The sequence below is a fragment of the Sebastes fasciatus genome, chromosome 21, assembly GCF_043250625.1.
Source record: "Sebastes fasciatus isolate fSebFas1 chromosome 21, fSebFas1.pri, whole genome shotgun sequence".
Lineage (NCBI taxonomy): Eukaryota > Metazoa > Chordata > Actinopteri > Perciformes > Sebastidae > Sebastes > Sebastes fasciatus.
Window position 1 is genome coordinate 20785492 of NC_133815.1, and position 14132 is coordinate 20799623.

A 14132-nucleotide genomic window follows, 5' to 3' on the forward strand; every position below is an offset into this window, starting at 1 on the left:
AAAGAGAGGAGTAAATAAGTGGTTAACATCAGTAACATCATTTGAGCTGTGGCAGAGTTTTGACTCCTCGTTAACGTAAAGTTATCGTCAGCTCACTCACTGTGATTGCAAAGGTCGGCTGCCGGCTCGTTAGTGAGCGTTAACTGGTTACGTTACCGTTAACATCCAACAGTCTAACGTTAGCCAACTGTAACGTTACTGGTAACTACTAGAAAGTTTAACTCACTGACTTGAGAATAATTCCCCGTTGACGCTGCAGCTCCTGAGATCAGAGGCCGGCGGTACATGTTGTATTTGTATGTGTCTGTGTGTGTGTGTGTGTGTGTGTGTGTACGTGCGGGACGGATCGGCCGAATACAGTGTGTATGCGTGTGTGTTTATGTCACGGAGGTTTAATAATAACGGCGCGCTACACAAAACGTGCAGTCATTTTCATCATCGAGGGTTTCCATAGAACAGAGGAGAGTGCAGGAGAGGAGAGAGAGGCTGCGCCAGTGAGGATCAAAAAGCACTGCTTTCATCTGCAATATCCAACGCTCTTACCGTGTTACCAAAATAGTAATGATCATGCACTCGCAAAATGCGACTAGGTAAAAGTTTTACTCCCACACTCCCAAAAAAAGGTTCCATATGCGATCATTTTGGTCGCAGTCTAGAGCCCTGATGACGTGTAATCATTGTCTGGGGACGTATATCAAGCTCTATCCTTACAAGACAGTGATTTTACTTGTACACTGCCAGAAAATAAAACATTTGCGATGGCCGGGAATCGAACCCGGGTCAACTGCTTGGAAGGCAGCTATGCTCACCACTATACCACCATCGCCGCAGGGTAAGTTTTCCACAGCATAGTGTCCACTTCTTGTCAGAAACGGAAGAGGGAGGGAAAAGAAGAGAAGGAATGGAGGAGAGGAAGGGGGAGGTACATTCCCAAAACCTCCACTTTGTTTTATTGCCCTTGAGATTCAGAATCTGGCTTTTATCAAGTATCGGTAGTGTCTCTTAGTATAGAACTTTGCAAATGTCCTCTGACTCCCACTTCTCAAAAGTGGGTATTGCTTCCAGGACACTGTTGCATTACAGCTGTATCAACAACGCTTATCACAAGATAAAAAAAGACAGAAACTAAACTATTCAGGAAAACAAAAAAGGAAATTAATGTGGCAGCTACATCAGAAAACTACTGTCCATTCAGAGCACAGTATGTAAATTGCATGCTCACACAAGACACACAAAGAGCTACAGATTCATGGGGCCACACTGCCTCCTACATGTGTAAACGCAGCATTACAAATTCTTTCAGCTGTCTACCAGGCCACACACAGGCCACGTACGCACAGCTTCATTGCTGTTGACATAGAGCTTTATAAAGATTGATAGGGCCTCATACATGCAAAGCAACCGCTCTACCACTGAGTAACATCCTCTGTGAAAACAGAGACACAGAGCACAAGCATGACAAGAGAAGAGAATGAACAAAAAGGGATGTAGAGTGACTCACACCCCATTCAGACCAACACGTGGATGCAGGTCAAACCCACATCACATCTGAATGGTTCAGCGTGCATCAGCCTCCCGACCAGGATTTGACACAGTTTGGAGGTTGCCTGGCTCTGGCGAACTGATGTTGCAAACAGTTTAGTTTTTCTGATGTGGAAATTTATAGGGTTTTTCCATAAACATCTGCTGGCTTGGCTTCATTCGGTTTGACTCAGTACATCAGCCCAGCACAGCAGGGATTTGCGTCTCCATTACAACAGAACAACCCGCTTTAAGGTGTGTGTGTAGTGGTCAAAGTGGCTGTAAAACGGTGGATGAACACATTTCATTTCCTATACTCCCCCGTTAACAAAGAATTGTTAGAAGCTACTGGTCTCCTGCACAGACATGAGTTGAGTCTCGCAACATAGGCTTGTTTGAGGGGGAGAAGGAGGTTTGTCACAGGTTGGCCGCGGCCGGCGAGATGTCTCTGCAAGCTTGAAGGCAGGTCGGGCGCACTTTGGCCCAACTCCAGAAAAAAGGTCAATCTTGGATGTGGTGCAGTGGGCACGGCACAACTCTCACTAAAACTGGTAATGGAATTTCAAATCAGCACAGCATGGTTTGACCGGGCGCGGCCAAAAGTGTCAACGGAAAAACCCTATTACATTCCTCAGAACTCAACATTTTCTGTTCGTAGAGAACTGTGAAAATTCCTTTGGTTCCCACTGTTCAAAACATTCTGACGTTGTCGGCAGGATTCGAACCTGCGCGGGGAGACCCCAATGGATTTCTAGTCCATCGCCTTAACCACTCGGCCACGACAACCACCTTGCCAAGTACAGGTTGTTTGGCTGCTAAATTAATAGATATACCACCTGTCCTTCATTATAGTTCAACCTTTACTTTTACGAAATTAGCAAATATCTTACAGATAAGAATTACAACAGATAGCCCATCACCACCAAATAAAAACCACAATTGTCTTTGCTTTACTAAGTAAGAAATATTCAACCGCTTTTCATGTCCTTTCTTATTGCTCCTTATCTATCCCCCACCCTCCCACTCGGGTACAAGCTCTTACGTACAAAGTGCGAGTATTTTCAGTCTTGAGTGTAAAATGCTTTTAACTTTCAAGTTCTTTCAGCTGACCAGGCCACATGTGCTGTAATCACACCTTCACTGTTGGCAATATTAAGCCTAGTGAAGATATTGGGAATTGAACCCAGGGCCTCCTACATGCAAAGCATGCCTTCTACCACTAGGGCCGTCACGATATCAGAAATGTAGTAGTCAATACCAATTTTTGTTCCAGTGGTTCGAACCGCAACCTCAACCTACAGGTCCTCTTCTCCAACTACCCACCGCACAAGTTGCCCACCCAAAAATAGTAGGCTAGAACCGGCCCCGAGTAGATCCCAATTATAAAGATTTTTTTTTTTAGCTAAAGGACAAATTGTAAAGTGAAAGTAAAAACATTACAACAATCTCCTTAACTGTCCTCCATTCATGTGGAGTCAATTTAAGTAAGTATTTTGGATATTGATTTATCTGATGTAAACTTGAACTTGGGATATGACTTTAACTCAATTTAATTTTGTTACTTCCAACATAGGATGTTTATTCAGAAAATGCACCCGTTAGTCTTAGTTCCATAACTTGCCCACAGGATGGCAGTGGTTCACATTCTTCTAAAAGTAACCTTGAGGTAACCCACTACTAAGATCTAGAAGTCACATGCACATGAAAAGGGACAGTGTGTGATGTGTGGGGAAGTGTACCTTGCAAGGCTGTGGAATGATGCCGTTCCATGCATCAGTGTGATTGTCCGTCTCCTCTCAAACAAATTCAGAGCCATCCTCCTCCAGAAGTCTCCCACTCGCTGCCTTTAGGGTACTTCACACATACTAAAAAGGCAAATGGGAAAAAAGGTTAATTGTCAACCAATTCAGTGACAATGGTACATTTTGAATGCAGACTTGAAAGCATTTTATGATAACCACCTATCTACAGCAACGTTACACTGATGCATTTGAATAGTGTATGAGACTGGAGATAAACTTTTGGTATTATTGCTTAAAGGGAAAACAAAGGTGGTGTTATTTATCAATACAATGTTCATGTCCTTTTTATAAAATAATAAGTGAATTTTTTTTCCTACATATATAATTAATGAAACATTATTTAAAAGTTTTCTGATTCAGCTCTTCTGATTTATAGAATATGATTTTACAGGACAAACATTTCCAGAAGAATTAAAAGTTCAGACTTAAGGCTGTGATGAATAATAAAATAATTATTTAACTAGAATTCATAATGGTCCAAAATGATGCAAAATGCAGTTTTAAGTCAAAAACCTTCAAATATTCTTGGGGTGGACCCCCCAAACCCAATATCTCCTAGTATCTTTTATTCACTGTTGAAACTCAGAATATGTCTCTGTATTTATGGATGAGCATCCTGACTGGGACTCTGCTCCTAAAACCTGAATGAAGAGCTCACACACCTCAGCTCTGCATGATTACCTCCCCGTCTGTCTGGCTGGCTGCTGTTGATTCCAGCCTATAGACATCCTATAATGTATTATAGAGTGATGCTGTAGGCTATAAATAACACAGGAAGATACTTCAACCATTAACACAACAAACACACCACCTTATTATTGGAGTATTATAGGCCTACTATAGAAGATGCAAAGCCCAAGTATAATAATATAGCAATAGAACCACAACTGATTATAACTGACAGTTTAACATGCTTAAAGAACTAATGAATGAATAAGAATAAGTCTGGTTAGCTTGTTAGCTTGCTAACTCCTATTTAGCAGTGTTTCTTAGCTACTTACAAGCTCCGGTTTAACTCACTAACTGGTATTCCTGCTTATAAGGAGTTTATTACCTTTATATAATGCTGGATAACAAACCAAACCTTGTTTTCTGTTGAAGCTTCCTCCAAAACTGTGATCCAGAGGCCCACTGGTGTTTTATTGAAGTATAAAGGAAGTTACAGGAGATAACAGGCTGGAATAAACACGTGTCAGACTTGAGCAAGCTAGCTTAAGTTACTATAAGTTAGCTCGTCAGCTCGATGACTCATAGTTTACTTAGTTACTTACAAGCTAGCTACTTTAGCTAGTCACTTTAGCTAGTGACTTTAGCTAGTCACTAGTCACTTTAGCTAGTCACTAGTCACTTTAGCTAGCCAACTACTTATTACCTAGCTAGCTACATTAGCTAGTGACTTACAGGAGATAACAGGCTGAACAAATAAACACGTGTCAAACTTGAGCTAGCTAAAGTTACCATAAGTTAGCTCTTCAGTTTGCTAACTCTTATTCAGCAGTGTTTACTTACAGGCTCCGGTTTAACTCACTAACTGGTATTCCTGCTTATAGGGAGTTTATATTAACTATAACTTTATATAATGCTGGATAACAAACCAAACCTTGTTTTCTGTTGAAGCTTCCTCCAAAACTGTGATCCAGAGGCCCACTGGTGTTTTATTGAAGTATAAAGGAAGTTACAGGAGATAACAGGCTGGAATAAACACGTGTCAGACTTGAGCAAGCTAGCTTAAGTTACTATAAGTTAGCTCGTCAGCTCGATGACTCATAGTTTACTTAGTTACTTACAAGCTAGCTACTTTAGCTAGTCACTTTAGCTAGTCACTTAAGCTAGTCACTAGTCACTTTAGCTAGTCACTAGTCACTTTAGCTAGTCACTAGTCACTTTAGCTAGTCACTAGTCACTTTAGCTAGTCACTTTAGCTAGTCACTAGTCACTTTAGCTAGTCACTAGTCACTTTAGCTAGTCACTTTAGCTAGTCACTAGTCACTTTAGCTAGTCACTAGTCACTTTAGCTAGTGACTTTAGCTAGTCACTTTAGCTAGCGACTTTAGCTAGTCACTTTAGCTAGTCACTAGTCACTTTAGCTAGTCACTTTAGCTAGTCACTAGTCACTTTAGCTAGTCACTAGTCACTTTAGCTAGTCACTTTAGCTAGTCACTAGTCACTTTAGCTAGTCACTAGTCACTTTAGCTAGTCACTAGTCACTTTAGCTAGCGACTTTAGCTAGTCACTTTAGCTAGTCACTAGTCACTTTAGCTAGTCACTTTAGCTAGTCACTAGTCACTTTAGCTAGTCACTTTAGCTAGTCACTTTAGCTAGTCACTAGTGACTTTAGCTAGTCACTTTAGCTAGTCACTAGTCACTTTAGCTAGTCACTAGTCACTTTAGCTAGTCACTAGTCACTTTAGCTAGTCACTAGTGACTTTAGCTAGCGACTTTAGCTAGTCACTAGTCACTTTAGCTAGTCACTAGTGACTTTAGCTAGTCACTAGTGACTTTAGCTAGCGACTTTAGCTAGTCACTAGTCACTTTAGCTAGTCACTAGTCACTTTAGCTAGCGACTTTAGCTAGTCACTAGTCACTTTAGCTAGTCACTAGTGACTTTAGCTAGTGACTTTAGCTAGTGACTTTAGCTAGTCACTTTAGCTAGTCACTAGTCACTTTAGCTAGTCACTAGTCACTTTAGCTAGTCACTAGTGACTTTAGCTAGCGACTTTAGCTAGTCACTAGTCACTTTAGCTAGTCACTAGTGACTTTAGCTAGCGACTTTAGCTAGTCACTAGTCACTTTAGCTAGTCACTAGTCACTTTAGCTAGTCACTAGTGACTTTAGCTAGTCACTAGTCACTTTAGCTAGTCACTAGTCACTTTAGCTAGTCACTAGTCACTTTAGCTAGCGACTTTAGCTAGTCACTAGTCACTTTAGCTAGTCACTTTAGCTAGTCACTAGTGACTTTAGCTAGTCACTAGTGACTTTAGCTAGTCACTAGTCACTTTAGCTAGTCACTAGTCACTTTAGCTAGCCAACTACTTATTACCTAGCTAGCTACATTAGCTAGTGACTTACAGGAGATAACAGGCTGAACAAATAAACACGTGTCAAACTTGAGCTAGCTAAAGTTACCATAAGTTAGCTCTTCAGCTTGCTAACTCTTATTCAGCAGTGTTTACTTACAGGCTCCGGTTTAACTCACTAACTGGTATTCCTGCTTATAGGGAGTTTATATTAACTATAACTTTATATAATGCTGGATAACAAACCAAACCTTGTTTTCTGTTGAAGCTTCCTCCAAAACTGTGATCCAGAGGCCCACTGGTGTTTTATTGAAGTATAAAGGAAGTTACAGGAGATAACAGGCTGGAATAAACACGTGTCAGACTTGAGCAAGCTAGTTTAAGTTACTATAAATTAGCTCGTCAGCTTGATAATTCATTTTTTGCAGTGTTTACTGGTATTAGATAGATAGATAGATAGATAGATAGTAACTTTCCCGAGGGAAATTCGAGTTTCCATAGTGCAAAACATGTTAGTAAAAGGGCAGTAAAAAAGTTAGTCTTGCAAAGTACAAAGCACAAAAAAATGTACCAGATATATAAATACAAGGAGATGAAGAAAAACTGTTAAAACTGAATATAGTGCAGGGTAACAGCTGTGATACATGACTATTAAAAAAGTGAATATAGAGCAGAAGAGACTGTTAAAAGTGAATATAGTGCAGGGTAACTCCAGTAGCTTAGTCTATGAATTGCTTATAGTAAGTTTATCAACTTGATATAATGCTAGATAACATGAAGCCAAACCTTGTTTTCTGTTGAAGCTTCCTCCCAAACTGTGATTCAGAGGCCCGCCGGTGTTTTATAGTAAAGGAAGCTACAGAGCTAGAGAGCTAAAGCTAACAGGAGATAACGGTCTGAAATAAACACGTGTCAAACTTTAGCTAGCTAGCTAAGGTTACTATAAATTAGCTCGCTACCTCTTCATTTTGTAGTGTTTACTTACATACAAGCTCCGGTTTTACTCAAGAACTGCGTCAGTGAGCGGCCTTTCACCTGCACTGACAGATGGTTGGGCTGTTGACTTCCGTATTTATTCATTATTCATCTATTTGAGTTTCGCGATCATTATTTGTTTTAATAAACCAGACCACATCCTGTCTGTGTGCCTCTGTGGCAGGGGGCTTTTTTTCTCTTTTTTTCTAATGCTTTCTTTATTGAACACATGCTCATTACACACAGTGCCCTTTCATAGACTAAGCTACTGGAGTTACCCTGCACTATATTCATTTTTAACAGTCTCTTCTGCACTATATTCACTTTTTTAATAGTCCTGTATCACAGCTGTATATTCAGTTTTAACAGTTTTCTTCACCTCCTTGTATTTTTATATCTGGTATATATTTTTTTGTACTTTGTACTTTGCACTACTATTCTTTTTTACTGCCTTTTTACTAACATGTTTTGCACTATGGAACTGTGATGCTGGAAACTTGAATTTCCTTCGGGATTAATAAAGTTACTATCTATCTATCTATCTATCTATCTATCTATCTATCTATCTATCTATCTATTTATTAACAGAGGTACAGACAGATACATAGACAATTGAAAAAAAAGAAGATAAACAACAATTATTACATATACATTTCATTATGCCAGAGTTTATGCTATATACATCATGTTATATTCATTTAATAATTTAAAGGTCTTAATGGCTTGTTTTGTTTTTAACATTGGGTAAGATGGTGCTATATTGTTTGAATTAATTAATGTTGCAGGAAAAGTTGTCTTGGCTCCTGACCATTTTTTCTTATGAACATGACATTTTCCCAAAAAATAATTGTATGATATACACCATGCTATTTTCAATCTTATCTTGACTAAAATATAGCATTACATTAAACATATTTATTTCAACATTCATCTTTTGTATAAAGTCAGCTACATCAATCCAGAGCATTCTTCGAGCCAGTCGTGTGACGTTAAAATGTCTTCATTGACCTCTGACACTGTTCCTTTTTATCAGCTACATTTTGTGTAGGCTATTTATTAGGTAATGCAAATTAGAAATAACTATGAATTCATTTTAAAGTCCCCAGGTTTATTCACATCGTGTATCGCCTTCAAGCATTGGTTGAGTTGTGTGTGCCTCTCATATTCATTTTTTAATTAAAGATGGAGTTTTCAACTAACTTTAAGCCTATAGCCTACCTCGTGACCATGAACAAGATAGTTGAGAAAATAAACGGGTGTGTCTTTCAAGTTCCCTTTTAAATAATAGTCTCTTTTAGTGTTGTTTGCATGTGTATTAATAAATATGTAATAATTAGCCTGTTTTACAGCAGACATTTTGACAGCAGGTAAACCACAGGTGTAACCAGAAACAATTTTCTTTATAGGCCATTACTACTAATAATAATAATAATAACAATAATAATAATAGAGCTGAATCGATGCTGTACCTAATCATGCCTTACATGAGGTTAGTTAAGAAATGTAGAAACACTGAAATATGTAAATGTAGATTTGTAGAAATGTATCAATAAATTAAAGATATTTATTTAGTCCTGTTACCTGATTAATTACCAACTTTTCTTTTCTTTTATTATTTATGTTATATATTTATTATTAATTATAATCATTACTATATTAATTTCAGTGTTTATAAATTTGAATATTATTTTAATCAAATATGAAATCAAATTATTTATTTATCGACTTATTTCAGGATTTATTTATATATTTAGTGAGGCGATTTATTTTTTGATGAATAAGTCATTCTGTCCTCCTGCAGTCAGGGACAGAGAGGGAGGAAGAAAGACAACAGAATAAAGCACAAGTGTCCTCCATGTGTATTATGTCTATTATTCTATTATTATTCTATGAATTTCCGTCTGCTGAGACACCTTAAAGTGCGATTTGAATGCTTGTTGGTTGAGATGTTTCTTCCATACAGAACCCCCCTAGACCCCTAGGAGAACATTTTATTAACTCGTTCCCTCAGTCTGACAGTCAAGTCTGTCTTGACTCTCAGGAATGATTGGAGGAAGTGCACTATGAGGTAACTCGTTCCCTCGAGTTACTACCTTAAGGGAACGAATTAATACAATTTTTTCCTAGGGGTGTAGGGGGGCTCAGTAGGACCCAAATGCAGACAAAGTGGGCAGACAGGAGAGATGATAAATCAGTGATTTATTGCCAAACTGAAGGTTTACATTGGCTCACAGGCAGGAATCATGATACAGACAAGGGTCAAAACTATGAAATCCAAAGTCCAAAAGATCAGGTAAAGGTTTAAAACAGGCAGGTAACAGGTTTCATAAAACAAAACTAGAAAGGCAAGAAGTACATTAGTGCTGATGAACTGGCAGGAGATGAGTGGAGATGAGCCTGTACCTGTTAGAGCCACAAGATGGAGACATTACAACAGGGAACATTACTAACCAACGACTAAACCAGCAAACATGAAACATCAGTACAACAGCCTTATTGCTTACCTCATTATGATCAGGTGTAAATTCTCCCCCCAGAGAGGGTTAGGAATATACTCCTGTCAAACCCTCACTCACAGAAGAGGAGATCTTTGGTGAAATCAGGACTCTTGAACAGGGTAGTGTGCTGCTGGCACACATCCTCACTCTGATGGCCTACAACACAGCATCCTTTACTTCCCCACGTTCCTCCAGCCTCCTATCCCAGCTCACACCCTGGTGACCTGTCCAGGCTGTGAGCTGGGATCGGCTCCAAAGTGAATGGAAAAATAAATGGAAATCTGGGTCCTCTGTTCTCAAAGATGATGTCTTTTTATTTTACATATCCCACGTAACATATGTCAATACTGATAATGCAGACAATATTTTATTCTCAGTGTTTTCAGCCCAACTCACTCTTTGGAAATGTATCAAACTGAGGGTACATAATGTGTTTATCTGTTAATGATATTTAATCATTTACTATGCAAGTGATTCTGATTGAAAATTATCTTTTTTTATTTTTAAAAATAATAAAAAAAAGTACTTAAAACAAACTGATGGCCATTTCTGTGTATCCTTTGATATCTGATTTCCTGTCAGTTGTCAGAACTATTTGAATTATTACAAGCTGTGGTTTAAATGTTCAGTTCTTGAGATTTTTTGTGCATCAAACTGAATGAGAAGATGATATTTATATTAATAAGAGCCCTTCGATGATTTAGGCTTGAAGTAATCTGTGTCTGACAAACAACACATGAAGTTTCATGCAGACTTTTACTGTTTAAACCCACTTCATCACTCAGACTTTATGTACTGCAGTGATGGAAATAGATATTATTATTAATGTGACACTGAAACCTTTAAAAATACTTTCCTGCTCTACCTTACCACTATGTTGTAACTTTAGATGTGACACTGAGTTGTATCTTTGACCTTTTATACTTGTAGTATGTGATTCATCCTGATTATTATTGGATGGACTGAACAGATCAGAACAAATACACTGTGGTTAAAATGTTCAGTATGTAATCAGTTTCCTCCAGATGTCATGAGTATCAACACAAACACACTGTAAATTCACATGAAGACTAGTTTATTAAAGACAGACAGCAGCTTTAACACAAATATAAAGGACGTTCATCATGTGAGTACACAGATTGAACGTATCAGAAGGATTCATTCATTGTTGATTGAAGGAACTCCTGACATGTTAAAGCTGACACATGGAGCTGTGACACTTGAAGACTTTGTGGAGACCAGAGGTCTGTACTACGAAGCAGGATTTGGCGTTAGCGAGGTAACTTCAGGGTTAACTCTGGGTTTTCCATCCTACGAAGGTGGTTCACTTCTTACCGGGGTAGATCACCATCTGTGTGTGATGACAGACGGGATGATGTTCAGGACAACAGACTGTCTGTTATGCTGCTGCAGATGAGAACACATCTGGAAATAGATAAAGACAGACAGAACAGTTCATCACATCAGCAACATGGTGAACACATTACATATTTATTAGTATATTCATGCTGGTAACATTAAATAAACACATGTTTATCTTTTTAAAAAGAAGGGTAAGAGGGAAGATAAGGAGGGCAGAGAAGAGGGAATAAGAGTTCATCACATCAGCAGCGGCTTCAAATAAAAGTATAAAATCATAAAGTAAATGTAGACTCATCTGTTTAAAGGTGAGGGTTCACAGTGCATCCTGTCTCCTTTCTTCTTCTCTTGTCTCGTGTCCTCATGTCATTTGTTCTCCTCTCTCTCTAAAAGACAAATAACAGATAAAAGGGGAAATAACAGTTAATAACTACAATATAATATCTATATAATATATAATATATAATAATATTATAAATAAGATAAATATTATTTTATTGTATGATATTATAGTATAAAATATATTATATATTATATACTATAATATCATACAATAAATTAATATTTATCTTTTTAAATGAGAGATTTAAAGAATAAAATCAGAATAAAATATCTGATAAAAAACACTGAGTAAATGTCTACTTATGTTTTTGAAGAAGAGGGTTCACAAAACATCCTGTCTCGTCTCTGGTCTGGACTGGACTGGTCAGGTCTGGTCTCGTTTCTTCCTCGTTTCCTCTCCTCTCTCTAGAAGACAAAAGACAAACAAAAGGAGACAATAATTAATAAACTACAGAAGAAGTATTTATCTATATAAGAATTCTGATAATAACTTAAAAAATGTATATTTCTCTTTTTATATGAGCTGGTTGACGGTGCATCCCGTCTCCTTTTCCTCTTGTCTCGTCTCAGCTCCTCTTGTCTCTCTCTAAAAGACAAATGGCAGACAAGGGGAATAAACGTTAATAACTACAGCAGTGGCTTCTAACAGAAGTATAATATTGCACAATAAATGAATATTTATCTTTTTAAATGAGAGATTTAAAGAATGAAATATCTGATAAAAACACTGAGTAAATGTCTACTTATCTTTTTGAAGGAGAGTGTTCACAAAACATCCTGTCTCGTCTCTGGTCTGGTCTGGACTGGTCAGGTCTGGTCTTGTTTCTTCCTCGTTTCCTCTCCTCTCTCTCTAAAAGATAACAGATAAAAGGGGACATAACAGTTAATAACTTCAGCAGTGGCTTCAAACAGAAGTATAATATCATACAATAAATTCATATTTATCTTTTTAAATGAGAGATTTAAAGAATAAAATCTGAATAAAATATCTGATAAAAACACTGAGTAAATGTCTACTTATCTTTTTGAAGGAGAGTGTTCACAAAACATCCTGTCTCATCTCTGGTCTGGACTGGACTGGTCAGGTCTGGTCTCGTTTCTTCCTCGTTTCCTCTCCTCTCTCTAAAAGACAAAAGACAAACAAAAGGAGACAATAATTAATAAACTACAGCAGAATTATTGAACTATATAAGAATTCTGATAATAACTTAATAAATGTATATTTCTCTTTTTATATGAGCTGGTTGACGGTGCATCCCGTCTCCTTTTCCTCTTGTCTCGTCTCAGCTCCTCTTGCCTCTCTCTAAAAGACAAATGGCAGATAAGGGGAATAACAGTTAATAACTTCAGCAATGAGGCACACAGAAGAACTGTTGATCAAAACAGGAATTTTCATTATCAGAACAGCAAATAAATGTGTACCAGTATTTATCTTTTCAAATGACTTCGCAGTGCATGCCATCTCGTCTCGCGTTGTCTTGTCTTGTCTCGTGTCATGTCTTGCCGTCTTGTGTCATGTCGTGTCATGTCGCGTGGTGTCATGTCGTGGTGTCGTGTCGTGGTGTCGTTTCATGTCATGTCATGTCGTGTCGTCTCGTGTCGTCTCGTGTCATCTCGTCTCCTGTCGCTCGTGTCGTGTCGTGTCGTGTCGTCTCGTGTCGTCTCGTGTCATCTCGTCTCCTGTCGCTCGTGTCGTGTCGTGTCGTGTCGTGTCGTCTCGTGTCATCTCGTCTCCTGTCGCTCGTGTCGTGTCGTGTCATGTCTTGCCGTCTTGTGTCATGTCGTGTCATGTCGCGTGGTGTCATGTCGTGGTGTCGTGTCGTGGTGTCGTGTCATGTCATGTCGTGTCGTGTCGTGTCATGTCATGTCGTGTCGTCTCGTGTCGTCTCGTGTCATCTCGTCTCCTGTCGCTCGTGTCGTGTCGTGTCGTGTCGTATCGTGTCGTGTCGTGTCGTGTCGTGTCATCTCGCCCCGTCTCTCTTAAAGACAAACAGATCAGGAGGACAACAGCTAATACTTTCAGGTGTTTGGAATATTTTGGGACATCTCACTGCACCATGAACACAACATATTTCACTTTTAGAATCACAGGCCGACCCTAAGGAGTAAAAGATAAACGTCTCTTATGGAGAGACCCCGGTGACGCTACCAGGGGCCTCGCCGGCCCTGCCAGACGCAAAGGCCGACCCTGAGGGGTAAAAGATAAACGTCTCTTATGGAGAGACCCCGGTGCAAGACGCAACCAGGGGCCTCGCCGGCCCTGCAAGACGCACAGGCCGACCCTGAGGAGTCAAAAATAAATGTCTCTTATGTCACGCTGGTGGAGAGACCCCGGTGCAAGACGCTACCAGGGGCCTCACCGGCCTTGCCAGACGCACAGGCCGACCCTGAAGAGTAACAAATAAATGTCTCTTATGTCACGCTGGTGGACAGACCCCGGTGCAAGACGCTACCAGGGGTGTTGCTGTCCCTGCCAGACGCTCAGGACACAAACATGGTCAGTCACATGCAGGGTCTTTCAAGTCATCCCATCACACTCTGAGGCGTTTCTCTGGCAGAGACGGACGGCCACTGCTCCCTTCCTCAGCAACCTTTCTCTTCTGCCTCGGAATCGGACT

At 39.3% G+C, this 14132-nt stretch overlaps 2 non-coding genes across 2 annotated transcripts; both read right to left on the reverse strand.

Moving 5' to 3' along the window:
- Window positions 1-754: 754 nt before the first annotated feature.
- On the reverse strand, window positions 755-826 carry trnag-ucc (transfer RNA glycine (anticodon UCC)). Its single transcript has one exon. It is a non-coding gene; the product is annotated as a tRNA-Gly (tRNA).
- Window positions 827-2225: 1399 nt separating this feature from the next.
- On the reverse strand, window positions 2226-2307 carry trnas-aga (transfer RNA serine (anticodon AGA)). The gene has a single exon. It is a non-coding gene; the product is annotated as a tRNA-Ser (tRNA).
- Between the last annotated feature and the right edge of the window lie 11825 nt (window positions 2308-14132).